Source organism: Crotalus tigris, unplaced genomic scaffold (assembly GCF_016545835.1).
Source record: "Crotalus tigris isolate CLP2741 ecotype Arizona unplaced genomic scaffold, ASM1654583v1 scf7180000024379.1109085, whole genome shotgun sequence".
NCBI classification, from domain to species: domain Eukaryota; kingdom Metazoa; phylum Chordata; class Lepidosauria; order Squamata; family Viperidae; genus Crotalus; species Crotalus tigris.
The window spans coordinates 1,101,263-1,109,085 of NW_024100549.1; the positions used below are offsets into that span (position 1 = coordinate 1,101,263).

At 36.2% G+C, this 7,823-nt stretch overlaps 1 long non-coding RNA gene across 1 annotated transcript; it reads right to left on the minus strand.

Annotated features, from left to right (window-relative positions):
* Positions 1-6,099: 6,099 nt before the first annotated feature.
* On the minus strand, positions 6,100-7,645 carry LOC120301350. The gene is made up of 3 exons (XR_005554863.1): positions 7,590-7,645; positions 7,266-7,345; positions 6,100-6,862 (listed from the first exon to the last, which is right to left on the minus strand). It is a non-coding gene; the product is annotated as an uncharacterized LOC120301350 (long non-coding RNA).
* Positions 7,646-7,823: the final 178 nt, after the last annotated feature.

Consider the following 7,823-nt stretch of genomic DNA (forward strand, 5'->3'; position numbering starts at 1 on the left):
TTCTTTCTTCTACTACAGCATTAAAATGAAAGGCACTTGCTTTCATTCAAGACACATAAAGGAGAATTATGACATCACATTAGAATTTTCAGCAGAATTTTCAGCTAGCCAAGTGTGACAGTATTGTTAACTTCTTATCTCTAAGAAGACTTGGAAATGTTGGATAGGAAATGATGGATAATGAGCTACAATTTGGAAATTGTATGTGTGCAGGTCACACCATGAATGATTTCATACAACATGGGAAATCACCCAGTTCCATTTTTGCTCAATGGAATTGTGTAAATCCAGACTATGAGACAATCAGGTGAACTCCACAATGTGAGGAACAGAGGGAAAATACAATTATATTTATTTTCTTGGTTTTGCTCTAAAATTTTCCTTTGTAAAGCAAAGTTAGAAACATAAACCATTTTTTCCCTGAATCCTTATGAACCTCTTTCCGATTTACCCCCTTTTCAGGTTTGTCCTTTATTTTTTTCAAGAAAATATAGTCAGTGTAACTAAAGGTAATCCTCGACTTATGATCACAACTGAGCCCAAAATTTCTGTGGCTAAATGAGACAGTTGTTAAGTGAATTTTCCCCCATGTTATGACATTTCTTGCCACAGTTATTAGGTGAATCACTGCTGTTGTTAAGTTAGCAAAATGGTTGTTTTACTAACTGAACAACTGCAAAGTTAATGAGGAATCTGGCTTCCCCATTGACTTTGCTTGTCAGAAGGTCACAAAAGGTGATCACATGATCCTCTGACACTGCAAGTGTCATAAATACATATCAGTTGCCAAGCGTTTGAATTTTGATCACATGACTGTGGGGATGCTGTAAATGTCATAAGTGTGAAAAACAATCATAAGTCACTTATTTCAGTGCCATAGTAACTCTGAATAGTCACTAAACAAACTTGTAAATTGAGGACCCCCTGTATCATATAAAGTGGGCCCCAACTGGGCTGTTTTGAAAGAGTGTGTCTCCACCTTTCTCCAGAAAACTCCATAGGTAGAAATGAGGTGTAGGGAAGGAGGCAGCCAGCCCTTTACATCACAAGGCTTTTGTGCCCAAAAGAAGTCACATGATCCCAGATAGCCAGTAGAAATAGAGGAAGGGGGTTTTGTCAGGTTTTGGCGGGAAGACTTTTGGTGAGACTGTTGGCTGGAATCCTGAAAAGTGAAGGGGGCTTTACCTCAGACAAGGTTAGAAATTGAGGAGTTAGAATTTTTAGTTACAATTGCGTTAAGGGTTGTTTCTCCATGTTTTTTTTTCAAACTGTCAATTGTGCGTGAAGAAATTTACTTTATTTTAATATCTTTCACAAAGGTTATTTATTTGTTTACTGTTGTTTTGTTTCAATCAAACCATTGACCGTTGGCCTTCTATCACTTGCCTATACACACAAAGTTTTTGTCTATTTTCCCCTTCTGTATTTAGACAAGGGTGAGAGTTTTTTCCTCAATCATCTCCTAGTTTCCCAGAGGGATGTTGAGGAAGAGAGAAACCAGTGTGTGGTGAAATAGGGTGGCAGCAAGGAGATCTAATTTTTCAGTTGTTGTTCACCCATGGGTTACCTCAGAAATGAAGTATCTCAGAGGTTGGTTTGAACCTGAGGACATATTTTCTCTTATTACATCAGGAGATGGTGAATTATAGTCCTGCTTAGGCACAAAGCCAGCTCTGTGACATTGGGCCAGTCCTCCTCTCTCAGACCTAGGAAGAAGGTGGCAATGGTAAATCACTTCTGAAAATGATACTAAGAAAATTGCAGGGAATGGTCAGGCAGTCACCAGGAGTCAAGGCTGACAGGTAGTCTTCATTTAGTAACTGCTCTTTTATTGGGACTGGCAACTTGACTGTTAACAAAGTGATTACTAAGCGAAACTGTGACAATCCTTATGAGCTTACTTTAGCTTTCCTTTCCTTTCCAAAACTGCAAAGGTCATGCATGCAAAGATTTGTTGTAAAGTTATTTTTTCATCATCGTTATAACTACGAACAATCACTAAATTAGGCAGTTGCTAAATGAGGATTATCTGTGCAAGCACACAGAAAAGCTCACTTGTTATTCCTTGAGAAATGTGGAAGCCTCTCAGTTTAAATAAATCAAAATTATCTAAATAATCCAATGCTGAAAAGATCAGCAGTATTTTGCATGCCAAGACAATTAGACCAGAGGTCCCCAACCTTTGGGCCGTGGCCCATTACCAGGCCGTGGCCTCTTGACCACCAGGCCATGTGAACAGTTGGGCAGTGCATACGCATGTGAGCATGCTCATTCCCCCTTGTGCCACCAGTGCCGCGAATGTTGTGTGGCGTTGGCAGCACTGCTAGTATCACGCAGGCAGTGGTGTTGCCATGAACCTTGTGTGGATGGAGGCAGCCCCACAAGTGGGCTGTGGCACGAACCTCATGTGGGATAGTGGTGCAATTGTCATGTTGGTGGTAGCACTGCTGCAAGCCTGGCGGCGGTGGCACAACACTCACACAGGCACTGGTGTCGCTGAAAGCCTCGCATGCATGCTCGCAGCCCCATTTGCATAGTGTGCATGCTCGCAGCCTGTTTGTGCGCACGTACGCACATATGGCCACATTCACATTTGTGCATACACATGTAAGGCGCCTGCCCCTCCCTTTCCCACTGGGCCACTAACCCAAAAAGGTTGGACACCCCTAAATTAGACAGTTTCCCTACCACTCCATGCCATTACTCTGCTGAACAGCTAATTCTTAAGAGTACTGTGTAATGTTTATGTATATTTACCCATGAAGTGTAGTTATACGATTATCTTTTTTTCCCCAAGTTTTTTATTAATTTTCCAATATTACATTTATATATTTGAAAAGTAGCGTGGCGGTTGAGCACCGTAATTCTATTACATTTGAATATCATCAGTACAAATCTCAAAATATTACAACAACTAATTCCCTCTCTTTCCCCTGTAAGATCTACTGTCATATTCAGATCAATACAGTTCTTATTCTATCAATCAAAAAAAAAAAATACCTTTCTAGTATTCATCAATAATCTTCAGTCTATACATATCTTAATTAATTTGACATTCCATCTTTTAGACAATAATAAGTTTTTCTTAACTTTAATTTCGCATTGATATTTAAATTTAACGTTTAATCTTTATCATTTCCGGATTTTAAATGATCCCAATTTCTCAGTCTTCTATCTTATATTTAGGACTAATAATTTTTTTCTTTTCCTCTTTCTACTTCCTTCCTTCCTTTCCAGAAAAAGAGAAAAAAAAAATAAACCATCAGCATTTATACCACAAACCAATATACGAATTTAATTATTAGTATTTATACTTCTAAGTTTTATTTAACCTGTGTCTCAACTCATGACAATATCTTAAATTCAAGTCTTAGTTATCTGTAAGCATTCAAACTTTTAGCAAATCAGTGACCTGGTGATTAATTTTCCCTTAATATTTTAATTTAACGTTTAATATTTTTTTTCCAAATTTTAATTAAGCACAATTCCTTTATCACAATTCCTCATAGAATCTAATATTTAAAATACAAACCTTATATATAAATTCTATCATATATCTTAACAAACTAATAAGACAATATAACATTCTTATTTCGATATTTATATTTCTAGATTTTATAAAACCAATTTTTTTATCTCAAATCATTACAATATCTTATGTTCAAAATACATATTCTATCCATTTAGATATATTCTATTTTAGATCTCATGTTTAGATCAAAACCCCAATCCCTTTCAGTCTTATTCTAACTTTTTTCCTCTGCCAAATCATCTTTCATATCTTTGCTTTTAAATCATCAAAAAGATCTCCTTGTATTGTTGTGACTATTGTTTGACACTGATAAGGGCGTTCAGTTGCTATTTTCTTAAGCGGGCTAGCTGATTTAACAGGTCATCTCTTTGTTTTTCCAGTTCGATGCAGTTGTCCCAAAGTATTTATCTTCTCTTTCATCTGTTTTTCTTTTTTATCTTCAAATTCCTTCTGGTTTATAAGAAAAGTCCTTTTCTTGTTCTCTATTATCAGTTTCCTTTTTGTGTTTTCCACTGTTTGTATTTGTTGAGTATCTAAGTCTTCTGTCATAGCATTTGGTTGTTTCCCTTTCTCTATAGAATTCTGCATAGATGATTCTTTAGTTGAAGTCATAGTTTGAGCTTGCATATAGAGAGTTTGGATAATTGCTTTTAACATATAAAGAATTTGTTCCTGTACTTCCTCTGTGGGAGAAATCCATTCCTGTTCTTCTTCCATTGTAGTGTATTAAACTAAACAAAAAAACTTACAATCAGAAAGTCCACCAAGTAAAGAGCTGAGCTGAGTTTCTTGCAGATGGTGCTTCAAGGTTGCTTTATATCTTATCTATTTTCAAGGCTTTCAATGAGTCTCTCTTAAAGAATAGCAGGTTACAGCCTCAAATTTAGCCAGCAAATGTCATCTCAGAGTTAGTTAGATCTTTTCAGTTTTCTTTTCCCCCTCTATTTTAAGGGGGAGAAAAAGAACCCAAATCTTCAATAATAGTTAGAGTAAAAATCAGAGAAGAAGAAAAAATAGAAAGTAAAAAGTTACAAGTCTTATAATCCACTAGTTTTAGAAAATAGAATTTCAATTAGGATCCCAGTATTTTTCCAATGTTTTAAACTCCCGAGTGGTTGATAGCTGCTGTTTCTGGAGGGAGGGCTAAAATCCCCCTTCCCTCACCAAAGTACTTTAGCAGCTTATGCAGGTAATTAAGTAATTAGGATGTAAGAGAGACAGATCTCACCCAATTCTTTCCACACTGCTTTGAAGTTGCCAGATGTTAATGTGACTTCGGCTGTTAACAGCCTAGGGACGAGCCATATTTATATGGCCGGTCCTTTCATCTGCTGCTTTGGAGGAATTGTTAGCTCTAACAGGAGAGTTGCTGCTCTCCTGCGATCCAGCAAGCCTTGCTGGTCACCTCTTCAGGGCAATTTTTGGCCCTTTTCAGGACCCCCCAGTGATGTGAAACTGAATGGGGGAGACAGAACAGATCTCCCAGCCATCCATGGCGGCTGTGTGATGAAACCAGAAGCCCTATTATCATTTAGCCTTCTTATTATCTTCTATACCCCCCTCTTTTGTTGGTATTATTATTTTGATTATTATTATTCTGTTGCTTTGCCATGTGCACTGAGGGCTTTTATACCAGAGGTAAATTCCTTGTGTCGGATCACACTTGACCAACTAAAGTTCAATAAAGTAAGCATGAGGACAGGAACCCCCATATTCACTTTTTTCACATACCCACAAAGTTTTCATGGTATTAGAATTAGAATAACAGAGTTGGAAGAGACCTTGTAGGTCATCTAGCCCAACCTCTGCCCAAGAAGTATCATTTCTTGAGAAAGCAAATGGTTTACTAGGCTAAAATAAGGGAATCCAGTCTTTATCTTTGCATGTTGTATGACTCAGCTGTTATGTTCCAAATATTTAAAATGGAAATGAGATTTTATGCGTGCATATTTTGCAATTTTATAGATATACAAAATCATGAAGGGAATTTTATAATTGTACTGAAGCATATAACATATGGGCAGATTTTTTCCCCTTTACATCTGGTCTACTAAACTGAAATTTATCTAGCTGAGTAAGTAAAACTATTATTTACCTGTATATAAAAGATAAAAAAGAGACCCTTTGGTGAAAGAGTGAATGATCACTGTGTAAAGAAGCACAGTAAGTTGGACTTTTAAACAGATTTAACATATTCACTACTAACGGCTAATACAAAATTGTTAAGTAAAGTTTAATTGTTTATAATTCGCTAGTACTGTGAATGAATGAGAGGCAGAAAATACTGTAATTGTATCCCTACACATCTAAGGTACTTTGCCGCTAGAAAAAGAACTAAAAAGAGGAAAGGTAGGTTCGGTTTAAATACTTTATCATTTTGGGATGGTGGCAACTAAATTTTAGCTGCTATATACTGTACAATCGCAAAATTAATGCAGAAAGAATTATGCCACTTCTGACTAAAGATGATTTCTTCATACTTACATTTTTTTGCATATTCTAAGACTTGAGTTCATAGTCATATATACTGTGAATTTCTTTTTTAAGAAGTCATTTTAGATTCTTGGTAGAAGTTTAGGTTTCATTTTTATTTTCTTGCTCATGTTTATTGATTTGTAAGAAATCAGGAACATTTGAAATATTTAAAAAAAGGATTGAAAATCATCTCTACCCAAGATACATTATTTTGAAAACAGATACTACAGTACAGTGCAGTACAATATAATATAATTGCAGCTCAAATAAAAATACTGTAAGTCTTCCATTTCAACAACTTAATTGTCTTTGAAGAAAAAATTTCCTGCTTCAAAAACAAAAACAAGTGAAATGTTTACTGATTGAACAAAAGAATATATATTTTCTTTTTTTTACATTTTTAATGTGCAATAGAGTTCACTGATGCTTTGCATTCTCAAAAGGATGCAACTTGTTTAATACTGATCCATGCTCCAGGCAGAATCTCTCTTTTTTGAACTTAAATAATCTACTCTACAGTTTTTATAGATATTTAAAAAGATATTCCAAGTTTCACAACACATAATAAATAAATATGACAGGGCACCCCATCACTCTCTAAATCTGGCATTCTTCCACAGAATATGTAGTATCTCTTCTTCATCAAGAAATTCATTCCAGCTATAGTAAACATATGTTTCTGCACAATATGTGCAAAATGGAACTCTGCAAAAAGGATCTTCTTGCAGGGAAGAAGTCAAGTTTCCAAAGTCCACATCACTATGATTTTTGCATGTCCATGTGTGGGAAATAAAGGCCAAACATGTTCCTTTGGATCTGATACTTGCCTGCTCTCTTCTTCACCCAGACAGCAGTCTGATTAAAGACAGAAATAAATATATTTTATGCACATACAAGTGAAGTGCCTTCCTTCTTTTGTCCATTTTCTCTCTCATGATGGACATTTCTACAGGAGCCAATAGTCTCAGTTCCATCTGACTTTGTCAGAGGGAGAAACGAAGCAGAAGGCCCTTTCCATTGGCTCCATTAACTGCTTTTAGGGCCCTTCATTCCCAGAATTGCCTCCATCAACATCTAGGAGGTCTCAATATGAAAATGGCTTGAAGGAAACTGCTTCATCACATTCCCATCCGCTATTATTAAAATTCTTCTGAGAAAACATACACACTCTTCAGGTATTTATTGGATGAATGCTGAGGATTCCTTATGTTAGAGACTCATAATTAGCCCTCTACTTTGAAGTATAGTTCATACATACCATGACACATAGAAGAAATAAAAAGATAGAACTCAGTAAGACGGAGAAGCATATGAGGATGATGGTCCAATAAGGAAGCTCTGAAAATTATAAATAATGCAAATGCATAAATTTAATGATGAAATTTGCACCCTACCCATTTCCACAGGCTATGTGCACCTGTATATGTGCTTTGGATAGACTATGCTAATTCTGTTTCAGTTTACAGCATTTTCTGTAGGAACTGATACAATAACAATCCTACATTTATTTAGTTCAATGCAGAGGAAATGGGGGTTTTGAAATCTGAAGCTAAAATATCTTGGGGTAAAAGATCCTAATTACCTTGTTTGGATGGTTTTGTTGCCATGGCTGAAGGATATGCTGGAAAAGAATGGAAGGAAAGAAAGGATTTCATTAAATATGAAATGGGCAAAAGATAGGCAGAGTCCTGCAGGGATCAAACAAGCCAAGATGGCAAGCACCACCATGCAATAGAAGCTTCACCTCTTTTTTACATGTGATGCTTCCATGGCATGGTGATGGCTGCCATCTTGATTTTTTTTATACCCCCACCCA